General features: G+C 42.4%; 1 protein-coding gene across 1 annotated transcript in view; it reads left to right on the top strand.

Annotated features, from left to right (window-relative positions):
- PHF14 (PHD finger protein 14) overlaps positions 1–22,147 on the top strand; it is a 295,920-nt gene that overhangs the window by 231,918 nt on the left and 41,855 nt on the right. The gene's annotated exons all lie outside the window — the stretch shown is intronic.

Genomic DNA, 22,147 nt, shown 5'->3' with positions numbered 1-22,147 from the left:
CTTTCTCCCAAATGCTACAGCTTCCTGGGTCCACATGCTGTCTACCAATACCTCTTATATCCTAGCTCTCTGCATACATCAAAAACTTCCAAAATTTTAAAGGGCCACCGCAGGTGATGTGGGACAGACTACCCCTTTGCACCCTTTTAGTGAGGGACAATTAAATGGTACGTCTTACACTGATGAATGAATCTGGGACTCAACAATAGTTAATGTATGGAGTCCATTATAGATATGGTAGACTTCTCTGAATTTGAGTATTGTCTGTGATGGAGGGATACTTAGAAATGCAAAACCTGAGATAAGAATTGTATATAACACTTAACGTACAACAATTTGCATTCAAATGTTCCTGTGCAGATAGGACTTTCCAAAGAAATGTGATGCATCAGTTCAAGATTTGCAATACATACTTCAAATAGTTGTTGGGGGTAGAATAATCCATAAAAACGTTCATGTTTCTCAGAGATTACTTTTCAACCGCTACTGTCAGCATCACACTGGTTAAAAATGGAACTGAAGCATTTTGCCTTGAGAGTTAAAACTCAAATATAGGATATGTCTGTCATTTCATCATATCATTCAGAGGAATCAGAACAGTGGACATTGGTACGTGTTTTTTAACAGACTGATAGTTTAGTTTGTGTGTGTGTGTTTTGTTTTGTCCTATTCCTGAAAAAGAATTGCTGACTTGCATCACATAAAAGATGGAAACAATTATGCATATGATTGATACCCTTTCACAATTTAATGCTGCTTTTGGCAACTTCCCATTTTAGTACTACTCTGTTTTGCATTATGTAGGGAAAATCTGGACTTCCAGTACTTGAAGAGCTAGAATGATTGCTAATGAGGATGCAAGAAACTAAATAAATATTACTTAAAGGATGTCTCAAATAATAAAAAAAAAAAGTCTTAACTTGCTGACCCTCCCTTGAGAATAAAGTTAGATGGTGCAATTTGAAGCTTTGTTCCAACATCTGACAGTCACACTTTGCATAATGATGCATTGTATCTGAAAATTGTGCACTTGAAGAGAAAGCCTTTTCCAAGCTACTTATCTTTTGTAACAGAATAAAGCAGCTGATAGACCAGAAATATCTCCAGGGGTTCAGTTCTGCAGCACAATTAAGCATTTGCCAAGTATAGTGAGCATAGTACGCACCTATTCCCAGTCCATCAAACTAGAAGCTCAGAAGTTGTGTGGATTTGCGGTTTGATACTGATAAGCGACAGGAAGTTTGCTTCATTGAGTCCGATGCTGTTGTTGCTCTGAGCTGCATGCACACAGACGTAGTAGGTCTTTAGTCACAAATGCAGTCCCTTTTGGCTCAACTGCCCAAGTGCCCCTGTATAGCACGTTTGCGGTTTTTGGGCAGTTCATTTGTCATTTGCAAGGTAATATAAATGGGTGAAATCTGATGCCTAGCAGACATGGTCAGTCCCTAATTATTGCTGAAGGAGACCGCCTCAGAATCATGAAAACCTGAAAACAGACACATGCAAACCCACATGCGGCCTTAAACTCTCACTTAGCTAAGAAAATGGTTACAGCTGTACCTCCCTCTTTGACTCTTGCTAGCTCACTGGTTTCTTTGTGCATTTGCTGTTCAGAAAAAGGTATTTTTAAATCTCAAATCATATGGGCTAGAAGTTGTTGTAGGAGTATCGAAGATGGAGATGAATGTATCCTAGGCAGATGCAGCATACTCACTGTGCTTTTGTTGATTAAACTTATGATGAGAAGGGATTGGGACGGGCAAAGCCATACACAATGAACATAGGGGAAAATTCAGCCTCAACAGGCAGCAGAAGTGAATAGTATGCATAGTGTCTTAAATAGGTATTAAAACCAGTTAGTTAAAGTTACTATCTAAGATAAAAAATCTTTCTAGACAATAACACACTGTGGCATCCGTCATTTGCTAGAATTTCTCCTCACAGCAGCAGATATGTAAAAATGGAAAGCAGTAACATCAACATGCTCAGTAATATTTTGGATGAGGGAACGAACTGTATCTTGAGCCACACTTGTGTTCTGTGGTGAGTATACTACTGTAGTATACACCTCTAACACCATGCAAAGGTCTCCTCATTACTGTATGCACTGGAACTGCCCCAGTACATCAGATAACTGCCAGAGGAAAAGACAGCAAGGAGCTAGCTCAGGACATAGGCAGCCATCTGCCTTTTTTCCTCTTGAATAAAGAATACTCCTTTTCTCCTCCAAAGCTCTGGGAGTGAAAGAGGGGAGGGCTCTTTGCACAAAATACTTATGCTTATAGAGAGTGAGTCTCTGTAACTGTGATCAACGGGAAAATGAAAAACATAGACTTAGCTTTTTCCCTTTTCCAGATTTTCACACACAACCTGTGTTGCTGTTGGGAAACGTACATTCTTTGGTTCATGACTCTTTCCTTCCAAATATAATCCTCTTGGGTTGTGAGTGCATGGCCCCTTTAAAGCCTCATCCTGAGGCGGAGATAATGGTGGTTGTTCCAGGGAGGGGTGTGAAGGCGGGGAGAGTGAAAGGGGTGTGTGTGTGTCTGTAGTGCCCTACAAGACAGCCTATAGCAAGCAGGCCATTCCATAGCAAAGCCTCTGAGAATCAGTCTGAAGCCCAGGAGGGTCAGAGCAGCCGTGCAGGGATGTCCCAGGATACAAGCCTGGAGGAGCATCATTCCAGGAAGCAATCATCTAAGAAGGACAAACAGAGCTGTACCCAGTATCAGTGTTGCCCAAAAGAGTATGGGGCCATGAGTACTGGGGCTAGTGACTTTGCATTGAGAATAAGGAAGGAGGTTGTAGCTAGTTAATTAGGGGAGGTTGTCACTCTGTGTTGGGGAAAGTCTGCTGGTGCAGAAGACAAACATCAGCATATGACTCACTTCCAGAGCACCTTTTTCTTGGCTGGAACCCCCCACAGAGCAGACTCCATCTTGGCCATGAGTTACCCAAGTCTTACTTCAATTATGATAGTACCCATAGGCCTCAATCAGACTTGTGGGCCCCATTGTGCTTGCTGATGTACAAACACATAAGGAGATGTGGTCCTTTCTTGAACAGCGTACAGTCTAAAGACAAAAAACACTCAAAGAGGAGAGGAAATGGATACAAGCTATAAGCAAAATTATCCTGTTTTTTCTTGCTAGTTTCAGCTGTTGTTTTTCTTTTAACTTTTTATATATATATTTTTATTACAGTTGTTTAGTTTTAGGAGCTGCTTGAGGTCGTTCAGGGACTGTTGATGTTAAAGAGGACAGTTACAGTGAGAGGGAAATTGAGGGGTAAGAAGTTAGACTGGGAAAGAGAAGGGAAGTGGAAGCCAAGGAGGGTGAGAAGTGTAATGGACAAGGAGGGTCACAGACTGGACATCTGGTAGATTAAAATACTGGGAGAGGGGTGGGATAGAAAAGTATCTAATGGCAATACAGCAAATGCGGCGGCGGAGAGCTAGTCCACTTTTCAGAGTAGAGATAAATGATGATGTCCACCGATAGCAAAAGCTCCTTCTGATTGCTACTGCTGTCCCCATGGGAGGTGGAAGGGAAGACTGGTGGACCAAATAATTAAAAGCATTATTTGTAGGCTTGGCAGAATTCAATTTTTTTTTTAAAGAAATTCAATGGGTAATATCAATGTTTGTTTTTAAGAGTTGTGTTTGTTTCTTATTGATTTAGAGTTCTTTCAACTTTTATTGATTTAAATTTTCACAGTTGTGAGAAAGTATGAGGGAGGTCAGAAAATAATTATTTAATGGCAGTAGATGCTGAGATTCAAAAACTTAAAGCTCTCAAATAAATTGTCAACATCACATGCCAAAATATGCAAAGTAAACATCCTTAAATCAAACTCTGATACATTCTCAAGCCACATTTTTCTTACTTTGCTTATCTGTAAATTTTTTATTATTTTTGACGGAAGTATTTTTTGTCAGTTTGTGTGTGTATGGTGAAACTGGTAGAAAGCAACTATAGTAACAAACAGCAACAAAATAGTATATAAAATAATTTAAAAGTGCCTTACATGTAGATTTTTAACTGAAATGTAATTCCCTTCCCTGTATTCTTCAGCCTTAAGAAACTGGCTTCATATTTTAAAAAGGGACATTTCTTTGCATAACTCTAAAGAGGAACAACTTGTTTTCTACTTTGCTAACATTAAAAGTCATTGTTAGTAACTTTAGCTTCCAATTCATTACTGTAGTCATGTTTTCAAAGCCTGGTGTAGGAGATAAACCCTTAGCAAATGAAGACAGCATCCATTTTCCTTGTACCTCAGGCCACATAGAATTGATTGGGGTAATAAAATGACAGTACCTTATAATGTACTGACGGCTCTTTAATTTGAAAACTAGTTCCAGCCTGTTTCAAAGCTTGTTTAAAGCCAATTTATGACTTGCATAAATTTCAACTGGACCAGGATAAAAGATGATGTATGAAAATTGATACAGAGTTAACATGACATATTCAAACCTGCCACGCTGAAGTCACCTCCTGTGGGGATTTTTTAGGAATTTTTTGTTTGGGTGGTTGGTTGGTTGGTTTAGTTGTTTGAAGTAGCAATGGCAGAAGAGTAATTGCTAAAGTTCTGCTTGGCATAAATATCATTGCAAACTGCAGTTTACATTTCCCATCATCTTGTTTCAGATATAGCTTTGTAATCTTTCTGTATGTCTAAATAACGTAGTGTAAGCACGCATTTATATTATGCTTTGAAGAGTCAGTTCTTCATTTCCTTCATGAGAATTAAAGTGTATCTAGGGCTTCTGTTCTGTACAATTTAACAGCTGCTGTGACTTTAGTAGAGACTGAGAGATAAATATGGTATGTTGACAGGTTTCAGAGTGGTAGCCGAGTTAGTCTGTATCAGCAAAAAAAACGAGGAGTACTCGTGGCGCCTTAGAGACTAACAAATTTATTTTGGCATAAGCTTTCGTGTCCAGAAAACACCATCCTGGCCGCTATGGATGTAGAAGCCCTCTACGCCAGCATTCCACACAAAGATGGACTACAAGCCGTCAGGAACAGTATCCCCGATAATGTCACAGCAAACCTGGTGGCTGAACTTTGTGACTTTGTCCTCACCCATAAATATTTTACATTTGGGGACAATGTATACCTTCAGACCAGCAGCACTGCTATGGGTATCCGCATGGCCCCACAGTATGCCAACATTTTTATGGCTGACTTAGAACAATGCTTCCTCAGCTCTTGTCCCCTAACGCCCCTACTCTACTTACGCTTCATTGATGACATCTTCATCATCTGGACCCATGGAAAAGAAGCCCTTGAGGAATTCCACCATGATTTCAACAATTTCCATCCCACCATCAACCTCAGCCTGGACCAGTCCACACAAGAGATCCACTTCCTGGACACTACAGTGCTAATAAGCAATGGCCACATAAACACTACCCTATACCAGAAACCTGCTGACCGCTATACTTACCTAAATGCCTCCAGCTTTCATCCAGACCACATCACACGATCCATTGTCTAAAGCCAAGCTCTAAGATACAACCGCATTTGCTCTAATCCCTCAGACAGAGAAAAACACCTACAAGATCTCTATCAAGCATTCTTAAAACTACAATACCCACCTGCTGAAGTGAAGAAACAGATTGACAGAGCCAGAATAATATCCAGAAGTCACCTATTCCAGGACAACCTATTCCCGTTGCCAACTGTGTCCACATATCTATTCAAGGGACACCATCATAGGACCTAATCACATCAGCCACACCATAAGAGGCTTGTTCACCTGCACATCTACCAATGTGATATATTCCATCATGTGCCAACAATGCCCCTCTGCCATGTACATTGGCCAGATCGGACAATCTCTACGCAAAAGAATAAATGGACACAAATCAGACATCAAGAATTATAACATTCAAAAACAAGTCGGAGAACACTGCACCCTCCCTGGTCACTCAATTTCAGACCTAAAAGTCGCAATTCTCCAACAAAAAAACTTCAAAAACAGACTCCAATGAGAAACTGCAGAATTGGAATTAATTTGCAAACTGGACACCATTAAATTAGGCTTGAAAAAAGACTGGGAGTGGATGGGTCATTACACAAAGTAAAAGCTATTTCCCCATGCTAATTTTTTCCCCCTACTGTTACTCACACTTTCTTGTCCACTGTTTGAAATGGGCCATCCTGATTATCACTACAAAAGGTTTTTTTTTCTCCTGCTGATAATAGCCCACCTTAATTAATTGGTCTCGTTCCAGTTGGTATGGCAACACCCATTTTTTCATGTTCTCTGTGTATATATCTTCCTACTGTATTTTCCACTGCATCCATCCGATGAAGTGGGTTTTAGCCCACAAAAGCTTATGCCCAAATAAATTTGTTAGTCTCTAAGGTGCCACAAGTACACCTCGTTTTTTTTATATAGTATGTTGTTACCATAGATCTCCCTGTATACTCTGTATATTTGCAAGCTATATTTGAATGTCAGCATTTTCATTATAAATCCTATTTTGGTTGGGTGGTGAGATAATTATAGGTACAATGTTTCAGTTTTGCACTGGGCTAAAACTTAGCCCCTCATTTAACATTCATGAGTCTGTGTGTGAGAGAGAGATGAGTGTTCTGAGCCTGATGAGATGAATCCCAATCCACAAGCAAGGTTCTAATTGGGTGACCCCCCAGGGCAGGAATATAGGCTCCTAAAGAAAGGAGCCACTCCAGTCTGCTCAGCGTTGCTGTCTTGTGGCGTGTAGGGGGTCACTAGTAGCACTCATAAATTACCCATGCCAGGAGCGGCAGAAGCTCCCTAAAAGTGGGGGGCCACTGGTGCCCAAATGATGGCCTCGCCCCCCATGCCACCCCTTCCCCTTGAGCCTCCACCCTAGCACCGTCCCTTCCTCTTAGGCCCCACTCCCACACTGCCTCTTCCCCCCAAGATCCCACCTCCAGCTAACGCCTCTCCACCCCTTCCCCTCATCGCTCTCCCTTACGGCTGGAAAAAAAATGGGGAGGGCCACGGCTCCCTGACCCCCCTGTTCTAGCACCCCTGACCCATGCCCCTGCGACAGCCTGTCCCTGCTACTCCTCAAGCCATGGTTGGTCACCCAGCTTTTCACCCAGCCTGTCCCTGCTACTCCTCAAGCCATGGTTGGTCACCCAGCTTTTCTGACAAATATGTGTGAAATATATATACACAGTGTTGTTGGAAGCAAACTTCAGGGCCTGAATATTTTATTATCTTTTTAACATTCACAAGTATAAGACATGTACATATACTATCTAGTCACACATGTGTGTATTTTTATAAATTGTCTGTTCTCAGGAATGCTAAAAAGAAACACATAAAAAATCAGGCCCCAAATTTGACCCACAGCATTATTACCACATAGTAGTGAATGTTCTCCTAGGTTGCACATATCTATTTTTTCTAAAATCTATCATCGGGAGGCCACATAAAACACCCCATATCTATTCTAGAATCTCGTTATTTCTGCATGTGCTACTAATGCTGTCATATCAATGATACTTCTGCACAATAAAGAATACAAAAAGAAGCCATGTTACACTTTCTCGTCGTGTAACAGCTTCTGTTACACTATGAGAAAACAAAAATATGCCCATGGTAGGAAAAGTGTCAAGAGAGAGTTAATACTTTCAGTTCTCTGGGGGATTACATCAATGATTAAATACAATAAAAAGTCTGTAGTTCAAGGAACTGAACACCATAACAACTGCCATTCATTCTTTTTGTCCACAGATCAGATACGCTTAGGTAACTGCAAGGTGATTTCCCACTTTCCCACCTTTCATGTTGTCAACTCTGGTCTCTGGTGACCTAAGCTTTTAAAACTGCCTCAAAATGTCTCACACCCAGAGTTAAATCAGCAATGCTTTTGTGTCTGGTGCCCCTCCCCCGGACCCAAACAACCCAAATTGTAAAGTTACCAAGGATTGGATCACTGGTCATTCCCCACTAGAGATCTGGGTTCAAATGTTGCCTACATAACAAATGAAAATGACTCAGAGGTTTTATTCAAATACCTAGTAAATATTTATCAACATGCCAATAAAACCTCATAATTTCCCCCAACTACTTGTTTTTATTTTTCCAGGACTGGAATATCATATTATATGTGTTGGCTGTTTTCAGAAGTGTGCATAATATTTGTACAAACTGTGCTTGACTTAAGCCAATACCATCCTATTGTCTTAAATTTCATGAACACTAACATCAAAGGTCTGAAGATTTCTTGATACATTTTAGACCTGTCAATTGCTTATGATGCGGATATAATCTAGGGTTGTCAATCACAGTTAACGCATGCAATTAACTCAAAACAAATTAATGCTTTTTTTTTAATGAGCGTTAATCGAACACCAGGGCACTATGCTCAGGGAGGCGCCACTGCATGCCTCCAGGGCATGGATGCCCTTCCTCCTGTCACCCAGATTCACTGCTGCTGCTGCCTCCTCCCCTCTCCCCACCACCAGAGTCGCTCCTGGCCACGCTGCTCCAAATCGGGAGCCTGCCTCCTGTCTGCTGCGTAGGGCAGAGGGACTCATATCCGGGTGTCCGCCACCCATGTAGCCGGTCAGTGCTGAGCTGGGATCAGGGGATAGGGGGGTTTGCTGCTGCTGGCTCAGGAGTGAGTGCTGCTGACAGCAGCTGCTGCTGGCTCAAAAAGCATTCAGGCTTCTGAGTGCTCTGCTTAAAGAGACAGCCCTCCCACAACACACACACACTCTCACTCTCTTCTCCCCAACACACACACTGTAACCCCCCCACCATCCAAAAATATTTAAATAAATGGTATTCCATTATTGTTTAACAGTGCGATTAAAACTACAATTAATCACTACTATTTTTCAAATCTCGCGATTAATTGTGATTAATTATTTTTAACCATTGGACAGCCCTAATATAATCCTTTCAATTTATTGGCGCACATGGACCTCATCTAAAATTCCCACTCATGAGTACTATCACTCAATAACTTATTTTATTGTTAGTACCTGGGCAGCCCTATTAAGCCAGCTTCTTCTGGCTTTATTACCACTGTGTCAATTAAACGTGCACAGGAGCAGTTGTCCTCAGAAGCCTGGTTTTAAATATATACATTGACTCCCTATAAAATTTGAAAGCTGTGTTTCACATGTCCCCTGTCTAGAACACAGTGCTTTTATATGTATTGCAGAAATATTTGAATTGGAGAGCACATCTTATTCGGTTATCTAGTTTCTCTTCCGCTTTGTGATATTTATGACACTCTTGCACTGTTACAGGACTGGTATTAGTATCTCTAAACCTTCCCTCCGTTCCATGAGGGATGGGTGTTAGACTAAATATTCTCATTGGTGGGATTCTTCGTTCTCCACTAGCAGCTTTTCCTCTAATTGTTCTTATAAAAGATCCTCCTGATGCGTAGCGTAAATTTTCCTCACTGAAGCTTAAGCTGGTAGGATATAGAATGAGACAGGTTATTCAAATCCTCTACTTGTAAGCCATAAAGGGAGTTGTGTAAAGAAAGGGAGGCAATGGAAGGAAGAACCATATTTTATCTTGGTATTGTAATTTTTTGCTCAGTGTCCTGCTTCTCCTACAGGGAATCAACAAATCATTTATATTTCCCTATAGAGACCCTAATGGAGGCTCATTCACAGTCCTAAAGACTTCTCTCATGCTCTCCAACCTCCATGGGGAAAAAAAACAACCCAATAAACACCCTCCCGCTACTCATTCCTTCACCTCAGAGATTCCATGATCCCAGTGCTGGAATGGGCAGATCTTGTTTCTCAAACCAGGGAACTGAAAACCAGTTTTAAATTGACTACTATAAATATATAAAAATATTCAATGCAATTTTTCTTTTGTTTTCTGTTTTCTAGTTTTAAGAGTCTGAATAATGTTGCACTCTATTGGTTTTTTTTTTTTAAATCAGAGAATAACAACATAGGAAGCAATCCTAAGGGTAGTTACAACATATAAATAGCTCTCCCTGAAAGCATAACAAAGGATCTGGTTATGAGCAAAAATGTGAATGGAGTGTTTGTCCCAGACCGTTCACCTCTTGCGTTTTGAATATATATTCAGGGAGTTCAAACAGATGTATTGGGTTAAATTGCAAACACTGTGTCAACATAAAACTTGAATTTATTTTTTCTAGAGGTCATTATCTTGGAGAAAGTCAGTAATGAACATCTCAGCTTGCAATTTCCAAGAGTGCATTGCTTGATATCCTTGCAATTAATGGCTTTAGAGAGAAGGAAAGTGGTATATCAAAAGTACATTTTCTGTGTTTTATGTGATGACATCTAAAATAACTTTTGTAATGAGTATTATAACAAACACAGTCCAATTGGCACAGATTTATAGAATTGTTTCATATTTTAAAATGTTGCAATCTATTCAGTTATCAAAACCACAGTATCAACTAGTGAAGGTGTTTAAAGTGTTTTAAATTTTGACCAGCCTAATGTAGATACATATATATTGGAGGATGAACCAAAGGGTAACGTTAAAAATAAAATGCAGATTTACTAAGAGTTCCTCCCTCACATAGGACTACCTGCCTGCAGGGTTATTATAGCTTAGGAAATGATGCTTCAAAATAGACAAATACCAAGACATGCTAGTTAAGCTAAGATAGCTAAGATGAATATAGAATTATAGAAATGTGGGGCTAGAAGGGACCATCCATGAAAGGTGTTTGTCCAACCTGTTCTTAAAAGCCTCTCAATGATGGGGATTCCACAAACTCCCTTGGAAGCCTATTCCAGAACTTAACTACACTTATAGTTAGAAAGTTTTCCATAAGGTCTAGTCCAGGGGTGGCCAACCTAAGCCTGAGAAGGAGCCAGAATTTATCAATGTACAGTGCCAAAGAGCCACAGTAATACGTCAGCAGCCCCCACATGAGCTCTCCCCTGCTCCCAGCGCCTCCCGCCCACCGGCAGCCCTGTTGAGCAGTGCCTCTCCCTCCCTCCCCACACCTGCCATTCAGCTGTTTCATGGCGTGCAGGAGGCTCTTGGGCGGGGGAGGAGGAGCGAGGGCATGGCAGGCTCAGGGGAGGGGTAAAGTGGGGGCGGGGCCTGTGACAGAGCCAGGGGTTGAGCAGTGAGCACCCCCCGGCACATTAGAAAGTTGGCACCTGTAGCTCCAGCCCTGGAGTCGGTGCCTATACAAGGAGCCACATATTAACTTCTGAAGAGTCGCATCTGACGCCAAAGCCACAGGTTGGCCACCACTAATCTAAATTTCTCTTATTGCAGATTAAGCATATTTGAAGACTGCTAACAGTCTTCTTTTCTCAAGACCAAACATGCCCAGGTTTTTAACTTTTCCTCATAGGTCAGATTTTCTAAACCTTTTGTCACGTTTGTTGCTCTCCTCTGGATACTTTCCAGTTTGACCACATTTTTCCAAATGTGTGGCATCCAGAATTTGGACACAGTACTCCAGCCAAGGCCTCACCAGTGCTGAGAAGTGTGGGACAGTTACTTCTTATGGCTTATGTACAACACTTCTGTTAAAACGCCGCAGAATGATATTAGTCTTTTTCACTGCTGCATCATATTGTTGACTCATGTGCAATTTATGATCCACCCTATCACCCCCAGATCCTTTTCAGCAGCACTACCATCTAGCCAGTTAGTCCACATTTTGTACTTGTGCATTTGATTTTTCCTTCCCAAGCACAGTACTTTGCACTCATCGTTACTGAATTTCATTTTGTTGATTTCAGCCCAATTCTCCAATTTGTCAAAGTGGTTTTGAATTCTAATCCTGCCCTGCATAGTGACTGCAGCCCCTCCCAGTTTGGTGTCATCTGCACATTTTATAAGCATGTTCTCCACTCTATTATCCAAGACATTAATGGAAATATTGAGTAGTATCGAACCCAGTACTGACCCCTAAGTGTCGCCAGTAGATACTCCCTCCCAATTTGACAAAGAACTATTGACAACTACACTTTGAGTATGTTGTTTCAACCCACCTTACAGTAATTTCATCTAGACCTCATTTCTCTAGTTTGCTTATGAGATTGTCATGTGAGACTGTGTCAAAAGCCTTACTAAAATCAAGATATATCACATTTACTCTTCTCCCCATCCACTAGGTCAGCATCCCTGCCAAAGAAAGAAAATAGGTTGGTTTGTCATGATTTGTTCTTGACAAATCCATGCTGGCTATTCCTTATAACCCTACTATTTGCTAGGTGCTTACAAATGAATTATTTAAAAGTTTGTTCCAGTATCTCTAGTATCTTTCCAGATATTGAAGTTGGCTGATTGTTCTGTAATTCCCTGGCACTCCTTATTCCCATTTTTAAAGTTAGGTACTATGTTTGACTTTCTCAAGTCCTCTGGAACCTCAACGATGCTCCATGAGTTCTCAAAGATAATTGCAAATGGTTCTGAAATTGCTTAAGCTAGTTCCTTAAGTACCCAAAGATGCATTTTGTCAGGCCCTGCCAACTTGAATACATCTAACTTATCTAAACATTCTTTAATCTATTCTTTCTCTATTTTGCATTGCATTCCTTTCTCCTTGTTGTTAGTATTAACTGTATTAAGTATCTGGTTACCATTAACCTTAACTGAAGCAAAACAAGCTTTAAACATGTCAGCCTTCTTGAGGTCATTCATTATTAACTCTCCTTCTCTGCTAAGTAAAGGATCTACACTCTCCTTTGTCTTTTTCTTGCTCATAATGTATTTATAGAACCTCTTCTTATTCCCTTTTCTGTCCCTTGCTAGGTGTAGCTCATTTTGTGCATTAGCCTTTCTGATTTTGTCCCTAGATGCTTGTGAAATTCTTTTGTACTTCGCCTTAGTTACTTGTCCATGTTTCTACTTTTTTTGGGATTCTTTTTTTTATTTTCAAGTAATTAAAGAGCTCCTGGATGGAGCCATATTGGCTGCTTCCTATCTTTCCTTCACATTAGCAGTTTGCAGTTGTGCCTTTAATGTTCCCTTAAAAATCTGCCAGCTCTCCTGAACAGTTTTTCCCTTAGATTTTTTTCCCACGCGAACTTTCCTACCGATTCTCTGATTTTGTTAGTTTGCACCTTTGAACTCCATTGTCATTATTTTGCTACCCTAACTCCTTAATTTCCTTAGAATCTATTTAGAATATCTATCATTTCATGATCAGTTTCATGCAAAGTGCTTTCCACCTTCAGATTTGCTACCAATTCGTCCCCATTGATCACAAGCAAGTCTTAATTGTCTGTCCCCCAGGTTACTTCTCCCCTTTCTCAAACAAAAAAGTTTTCCTCAATACATACTAAGAACTTACTGGAATGTGGTCTTTTGCCATGTTACTTTTCAACGGATGTCTGTGTAGTTAAATTTCCCCACTACTACCTGGTCTTTTGTTTTCAATATTTCTGTTGGTTGTTCTAGAAATGCCTCATCCACATCTTCTTCCTAAATTGATGGTTTATAGTGCACACCTACCATAATATCACCCTATGTTTTACCCCTTATATCTGGTCTACCTCTCGCCTCCTTCTGGACCTCAGAACAAATACATATTCTTGATACATAGTGCAATACCGCCTCTGTTTTCCCCCTTCCTGAATAAACCAATATTCTAGTCATGAGACTTATCCCATCAAATCTCTGTGACACCAATTAAGTCATAATTTAGCTTGTGCACTAACACTTCCAGTTCTTCCTGTTTATTCCACATACTCCTTGCTTTTGTGTATAGACATCTAAGATGTTGAGCACATTCCCCCACTGATTTCCCTTTTGTTGCTCCTATAATCTTGTTGTACTTTTCCATGACCCCCTGCCCAACATCTTAAACCTCTGTTTATGATTAGCTGTGGGCTTTTGTTGTCTGCCCCCTTTGAACCTAGGTTAAAGCCCTCCTCACTACATTGCCAAGTCAGTGCATGAAGATGCTCTTCCCCTTCTTGGTCAGGCAGGGCCCATCTCCTCCCAGCAGACCTTCTTTCTGGAACAGCATCCCATAGTCAAGGAAGCTGAAGGACTCAGAAAAACAGACTCACGCAGGGATATGTTTCAGAGTAGCAGCCGTGTTAGTCTGTATCCACAAAAAGAACAGGAGTATTTTTGGCACCTTAGAGACTAATAAATTTATTAGAGCATAAGCTTTCATGGGCTACAGGGATATGTTCTTGCTCTAACTTTTTTCAATATATTTATGAATGACCTGCTTCCAACAATTTCAAGGCCATTCAATATGCAGATTACATCTACCTTGCTTCAAGAGAGAGAAATTTCAAAAAGTTTGAGGATATCTTAAATCAAAATATTGCAGTAATCAGTAGCTAATGCAAGAAGTGGAGACGTAAGCCCAGTGGGTCAGATACAATGTTGTTATGCTTCCATCTCAACCATGCCACAACATTGAGAGCTCAATATCTTCTTGAATGGAGAATGACAGACACACGACCCAAAGCCATTATATGTAGGAGTAACGCTAGTTGGTACACTCACCTACAAGGGCCATCTCACCAAGGTTAATCAGAAGATTACATGCAGAAATGGCATCTTAAATAATCATGTGGTCTCTACTGTGGAATTGTGCAAACACTGTGTAACTCAGTGCTAGATCATTGCTTAGTTGGAGAGTACTGTGCTCCTGTGTGATTAAATTCCCCACACCATTATTTGATGTACAATTGAATCAAACAATGAGAATAACAGGACCTATGGCACCAAAAAAAGGTTCACGGGCTACCAGTCCTCTCTAATATCCTGCCTCCTAACATCAAGGGTTATATTGCAGCAAAGAAACTCCTTGACCAAATCCAGGAAATGCCACAACTTCCACTTTTCAAATATATATAGAAAACGCCTTGCCACTGACTCATCAGCGGAAGACCTATCTAGACTATGATACCAACCATATCTATGGTGGATGCTGCCAAACAGAATGGGAACAAGCTGCTCAGTCTGTAGAAATCTCCTTCCTCATCACTCAGCCTCATAAGACTCAAACTGCCACGCTACTCTGATGCAGGCTTAGCTGTTTCATATGCTGGTTGGTGAGGTGTGTGGCAAATGACCACACCCAGGGACTCAGGAACAGCCCTTTGTAGCTGCAGTTGAGGATCCTGCACATCTACTAAATGACTGCTCATCTCATGCTGGTCTATCAGGAGGACTTTCAAGACTCCACACTGCTGATCCTGAGACTGTTGAATGGATAAAACATGTGATACCTACCCAAGTCCTTTTGACATTTTTTCTTTTTGTACTTTTAATATCTGTTTTATCTTCCTACTTTATATTTTATATTTTCAGCATCTTTCCATGTTTATTATATCATTTGTGCATTCACTAATAATAATACTGAATTGTTGAAGCGTCTGATGGACAGATTCAGTAAGAACTTTACATAGTTTTATGTTCTACATTAGCTTTCAGTTAGCCACAAAACAGATTTGAATGGGGTTTGGATGTCATAGATTATACAGTAGGTGAAATGTTTATTGAATCTAGTGCTAGATTTGGGAGCATTCATTAAAAACAAAAGGAAAAAGGAAATGGACCAGATTTTCTTTTCAGTTACACCTCTCTAACCCTATTGGGCCAAATTCAAACTTAATATAAGTGAACCACAGCTCCCACGGAATTTTTGGATCAAACTCAGTGACATAAAGAGTGGTGTAAATTGCATGTTGGTTAAAAGTGATAAAGTAGTGTTACTTACTCTTATTTGGGTTGTAGTTGGTGTGCAAGTTTAACCTGCACACTGATGGGGAGTAACAGGAAAAGCACCTAACAGGAATATGGTACACACATGGCAATCACAGAATCATAAAAATATAGGACTGTAAAGGACCTCGAGAGGTCATCTAGTCCAGGCCTTGTTTACACTACGAAATTAGGTCGAATTTATAGAAGTCGGTTTTGTAGAAAGCGTTTTTATACAATTGATTGTGGGTGTCCCCACACAAATGCTCTAAGTGCATGTAGTTGGCAGAGTGTGTCCACAGTACGGAGGCAACCATTGACTTCCGGAGCGTTGCACTGTGGGTAGCTATCCCACAGTTCCCGCAGTCTCCACCGCCCATTTGAATTCTGGGTAGAAATCCCAGTGCCTGATGGGACTAAAACATTGTTGCAGGTGGTTCTGGGTACATATCGTCAGGCCTCCCTTCCCTCCCTCCCTCCATGAAAGCAAGGGCAGACAATCATTTTGCATCTTTTTTCTTGAGTTACCTGTGCAGACGCCATACCACGGCAAGCATGGAGCCCGCTCAGCTAACTGTCACCATATGTCTCCTGAGTGCTGACAGACACGGTACTGCATTGCTACACAGCAGCAGTTTATTGCCTTTTGGCAGCAGACAGTGCAGTATGACTGGTAGCCATCGTCGACATAGTCCAGGGTGCTCTTTTAACTGACCTCAATGAGGTCAGGGTCGCCTGGGCAAACATGGGAGTGACGCAGCCAGGTCATTTCCCTTTTAAGTTTTGTCTCATGGTGATTCAGTCCTACCGGCAGTGCACTGTCTTTTAATCAACAGCAACGTCTTCTGCCGAGCACCCAGGAGATGACGATGGCTAGCGGTCGTACTGCACGGTCTGCTGCCAGCAAGATATATAAAGATAGATGAAGTGGATCAAAACAAGAAATAAACCAGATTTGTTTTGTATTCATTTTCTCCTCCCTCCCTCCATGAAATCAACGGCCTGCTAAACCCAGTTTTGAGTTCTTTCCTTGAGGTTTTGAGTTCTATCCTTGAGGGGGCCATTCTGTTTCTCGCAAAGCCACCCCCTTTGTTGATTTTAATTCCCTGTAAGCCAACCCTGTAAGCCATGTTGTCAGTCACCCCTCCATCCGCCAGAGCAACGGCAAACAATCATTTTGCGCCCTTTTCCCTGGATTGCCCGAGCAGGAGCAGACCCTATAGCACAGCAAGCATGGAGCCCGTTCAGCTCACCACAGCAGTTATGACCATTGTAAATACCTCGCGCACTATCGTGCAGTGTATGCAGAACCAGCACCTGAAAAACCAGGTGAGGAGGTGACGGCAGCGCGGTGATGAGGACATGAACACGCTTTTCTCTAAAACCACGTTCCCCTGCAATTTGGAGATCATGGTGTTAATGGGGCAGGCTCATGCTGTGGAACACCGATTCTGGGCCCAGGAAACAAGCACAGAGTGGTAGCACCGCATAGTGTTGCAGGTCAGGGATGATTCGCAGTGGCTCCGAAACTTTCGCATGCGTAAGGGCACTTTCATGGAACTTTGTGACTTGCTTTCCCCTACCTAAAGTGCAAGAATACCAAGATGAGAGCAGCCCTCACAGTTCACAAGCGAGTGGCAATAGCCCTGTGGAAGCTTGCAACGCCAGACAGCTACCAGTCAGTCGGGAATCAATTTGGAGTGGGCAAATCTACTGTGGGGGTTGCTGTGATGCAAATAGCCAACGCAATCATTGAGCTGCTGCTATCAAAGGTAGTGACTCTGGAAAATGTGTAGGTCATATTGGATGGCTTTGCTGCAATGGGATTCCCTAACTGTGGTGGGGCCATAGACGGAACCCATATCCCTGTCTTGGGACCAGACCACCAGGGCAGCCAATACATAAACCGCAAGGGGTACTTTTCAGTGGTGCTGCAAGCACTGGTGGATCACAAGGGACATTTCACCAACATCAACGTGGGATGGCAGGGAAAGGTTCATGACTCTCGCGTCTTCAGGAACTCTGGTCTGTTTAAACGGCTGAAGGAAGGGATTTACATCCCAGACCAGAAAATAATTGTTGGGGATGTTGAAATGACTATAGTTATCCTTGGGGACCCAGCTTACCCCTTAATGCCCTGGCTCATGAAGCCGTACACAGGCACCCTGGAGAGTAGTCAGGAGCTGTTCAACTATAGGCTGAGCAAGTACAGAATGGTGGTAGAGTGTGCATTTGGACATTTAAAGGGTCGCTGGCGCAGTTTACTGACTCGTTCAGACCTCAGCGAAACCAATATTCCCATTGTTATTGCTGCTTGTTGTGTGCTCCACAATCTCTGTGAGAGTAAGGGGGAGACGTTTATGGCGGGGTGGGAGGTTGATGCAAATGGCTTGGCCGCTGAATACGCGCAGCCAGACACCAGGGCAGTTAGAAGAGCACAGCAGGAAGCGGTGTGCATCAGAGAAGCTTTGAAAACCAGTTTCATGACTGGCCAGGGTACTGTGTGACACTTCTGTTTGTTTCTCCTTGATGAAAACCCGCCCCCTTGGTTGACTCTAATTCCCTGTAAGCCACCTGCCCTCCCGCCTTCGATCACAGCTTGCTTGCAAAGGAAATAAAGTCACTCTCATTTAAAAAACACGTATTCTTTATTAATTGATTATAAAAATAGGGAGATAACTCACAAGGTAGCCCTGGTGGGGTGTGGGAGGAGGGTAGGAGGGAAGGAAAAGGCCACTTTAAAACTTGCCGAATGCCAGCCTTCTGTTGCTTGGGCTGTCCACTGGGGTGGAGCGGTGCCCGGAGCCTCCCCTCCCCACCCCTCCCCCCCCGTGTTCTTGGGGGTCTGGGTGAGGAGGCTATGGAACTTAGGGAGGAGGGAGGGCGGTTAAACAGGGGCTGCAGTGGCAGTCTGTGATCCTGCTGCTGTTCATGAACCTCCACCAGACGCAGGAGCATGTCCGTTTGATCTCGCAGTAGCCCCAGCATTTCCTCATGCCTCCTCTGATCTTCCTGCCGCCACCTCTCCTCATGTTCATTGGCCACTGTCCTGTACTCTGCTATTGTGTCCCTCCACACAGCTCTGTCAGTGCCGGACAACTGCATGAGCTCAGAGAACATTTCATCACGTGTGTGTTTTTTTGCCACCTTATCTGAGATAGCTTTTCGGACGGAGGAGAGAGGCTTGAAACATTTGCAGCTGCTGGAGGAAAAAAAGGGAGTGAAGTATTTAAAAAGATACATTTTACAGAACAATGGCTATACGCTTTCATGGTGAACAGCACTATTCACGTCACATAGCACATGTGATTTTGGTACAAGGTCTCATTTTGCATCTTATATTGAGTGCCTGCGGCTTTGGTGTGAGAGATCGCACACGCAGGGCCGGGCAACAGAATTCGGCTTGCAGGTGGCCATGGTAAGCCCTAGTCTTTCGGTTTCTGCAACCTTCATAACAGCAGCCCCCTCCTTTCCCATACCAAGCAAAGCCTGTTGAGTTGGCCATTTAGTGCTGCAGTTTTCCTGTTAATGTGCAGCAGCAGAAAACAAACTAACCCCCTCCCCCCATCCAATTCTCTGGGATGATCGCTTTTCCCTTCCCCCCACCGCCTGGCTAGTATCAGGAAAGATCATGGCTGGTATCAGGGAAGATCACTGCTAGCCAAACGCAAACAGCTCAGCGCCAATGGCCCCCCCTCCCACCGCGTGGCTAACTGCGGGGAGGATTTCTTTTCAGGCACAGGCAAACAGCCCAGTAGGAACGGTCACCTCTGAGTGTCCCCTTAATCAAATTCCCCTATTTCAACCAGGTTACCATGAACGCTATCACTCTCCTGAGGATAACACAGAGAGATAAAGAACGGATGTTGCTTGAATGCCAGCAAACACCGGGACCATATGCTGCCAGGCTTTGTCATGCAATGATACCAGATTACTTGCTACTAGCATGGCATGGTAAAGTGTCCTACCATGGAGGACGGAATAAGGCTGCTCTCCCCAGAAACCTTCCACAAAGGCTTTTAGAGTACCTCCAGGACAACTTCATGGAGATGTCCCTGAAGGATTTCCACTCCATCCCCAGACACGTTAACAGACTTTTCCAGTAGCAGTACTGGCCACGAATGCATCCCAAGTCCTCAGGGCTACTTAATCATTAAAAAATGTTTGCTTTTATAACATGTATTATATTTAAAAAGGTACACTCACCAGAGGTCCCTTCTCTGGCTTTGTTGGGTTGGGAGGGTATTTCAGTCAGGGTGATAAAAAGATCCTGGTTGTCGGGGAGAATGGTGTGTTGTGTGCTCTCCCCAAGCTCATCCTCCTCCTCATCATCTTCCCCATCCACAAAATCCTCAGCCATGGCGGAAAGTACCCCATCATCGGAGTCCACGGAGAGGGGTGGGGTGGTGGTGGCGGCCCCCCCTAGAATTGCATGAGCTCAGCATAGAAGCGGCATGTCTGGGACTCTGTCCTGGAGTGTCCATTTGATTCTTTAGTTTTCTGGGACGCTTGTCTGAGCTCCTTAAGTTTCACGCGGCACTGTGTTGCGTCCCTGATGTAGCCTCTGTCCCTCATGGCCTCTGAGATTTTTTGAAATGTTTTGGCAGTTCATCTTTTGGAACGTAGTTCTGATAGCACAGATTCACTTCCCCATACAGTGATCAGATCCAGTACCTCCCGTTCGGTCCATGCTGGAGCTCTTTTTCGATTCTGGGACTGCATGGTGACCTGTGCTGATGAGCTCTGCATGGTCACCTGTGCTGATGAGCTCGCCTGGCCAAACAGGAAATGAGATTCAGAAGTTCCTGGGGCTTTTCCTGTACACCTGGCCAGTGAATCCAAGTTGAGAGTGCTGTCCACAGCGGTCACAATGGTGCACTGTGGGATAGTTCCTGGAGGCCAATACCTTCGAATTGCATCCACACTAACCCTAATTCGAAACGGTGATGTCAATTTCAGTGCTAATCCCCTCATTAGGGAGGAGTATAGAAATCGGATTTAAGAGCTCTTTATGTCGAAAAAATGGCTTTGTTGTGTGGATGGGTGCAGGGTTAATTCGGATTTAACGCTGTTAAATCCAACATAAACTTGTAGTGTAGACCAGGCCCTAGACTATCCCTGATGGGTGTTAGTCTAACCTGTTCTTAAAAACCTCTAATGACGAGGATTCCACAGCTTCCCTTGGTAACCTATTGCAGTACTTAGCTATCCTTATAGTTAGCAAGTGTTCCTAATATTTAACCTAAATGTTCCTTGCAGATTAAGCCAATTACTTCTTGTGCTGTCTTCAGTGGACATGGAGAAAGATTGATCCCCATCCTCTTAAAACAGCCCTTAACATATTTGAAGTCATCTTTTCTCAATTCTAAAATGCCCTTTTTTTTTTTTTACCTTTACTCAAAGGACAGGTTTTCTAAATCTTTAATCATTTTTGTTGCTCTCCTCCAATTTGTCCACATCTTTTTTACAGTATGGTACCCAAAACTGGACACAGTACTCCAGCTGTGGCCTCAGCAGTACTAAGCAGAACAAACAATTACCCCCCGTGTCTTACATATACACTTTTCTTAATACACTGCAGAATGATATTAGCCTTTTTTTCAACAGCATCACATTGTTGACACTTATTCAATTTGTGATCCACTATAACCCCCAGATCCTTTTCAGCAGTACTACGGGCTAGTCAATTATTCCCCATTTTGTATTTGTGCACTAGATTTTTCTTTCCTCAGTGAAGTACTTTGCACTTGTCTTTATTGAATTTCATCTTGCTAATTGGAGACCAATTTTCCAATTTGTCACAGTCATTTTGAATTCTAATCCTATCTTCCAAAATGCTTGCAACCCTTCCCAGCTTAGTGTCATCCACAGATTTTATAAGCATATTCTCCACTCCATTATCCATGTCACCAATGAAAATGTTGAATAGTACCGGGCCTGGGACAGACCCAGGTACTATTGGACCCCACTATGGATGCCCTCATAGCTTGACAGCAAGCTATTGATAACTACTCTTTGAGTACAATCTTTCAACCACCTCCATCTCTTCTCTGGGTTTTAAGATAGTCATTTTGCACATACAGAGAATTGCAGATCATTCCACTATTTTACCTCTTCTCCAGTTTAAGACGAAATTAAATATTTTATGCAACTCTTACAGCCATTTACCTCACCTTTGAATCTAACCTAAGGACTCATTGGGGAAGCACATGAAAGTGGGACAAATTCTGCCCTTAATGGTATTTATTGATTTGCCAAGCACATATGGTTTTAGTGTACTCATATCTGTTTTCTCTAATGCTTAAATATGTGTAATTAAGCTTTAAATAATAGAAGCAACTAGGATGCAAGTGGCAAGTTCTCTGCTTCACTGGTAGGTAGAAGTACTAGTCAGATTGTGTTTGAAGACTTAAGCAATACTTAATAATTACCTCTTAAGTGCTTTGTTTTTCAGTTCTTGTTCTGCGTTGCTCCCAGCTGATTGCAGAAT

The sequence above is a fragment of the Eretmochelys imbricata genome, chromosome 2, assembly GCF_965152235.1.
Source record: "Eretmochelys imbricata isolate rEreImb1 chromosome 2, rEreImb1.hap1, whole genome shotgun sequence".
NCBI lineage: Eukaryota > Metazoa > Chordata > Testudines > Cheloniidae > Eretmochelys > Eretmochelys imbricata.
Note: the sequence above shows the minus strand (reverse complement) of the source record. Positions and strands in the feature narration are given on the sequence as shown.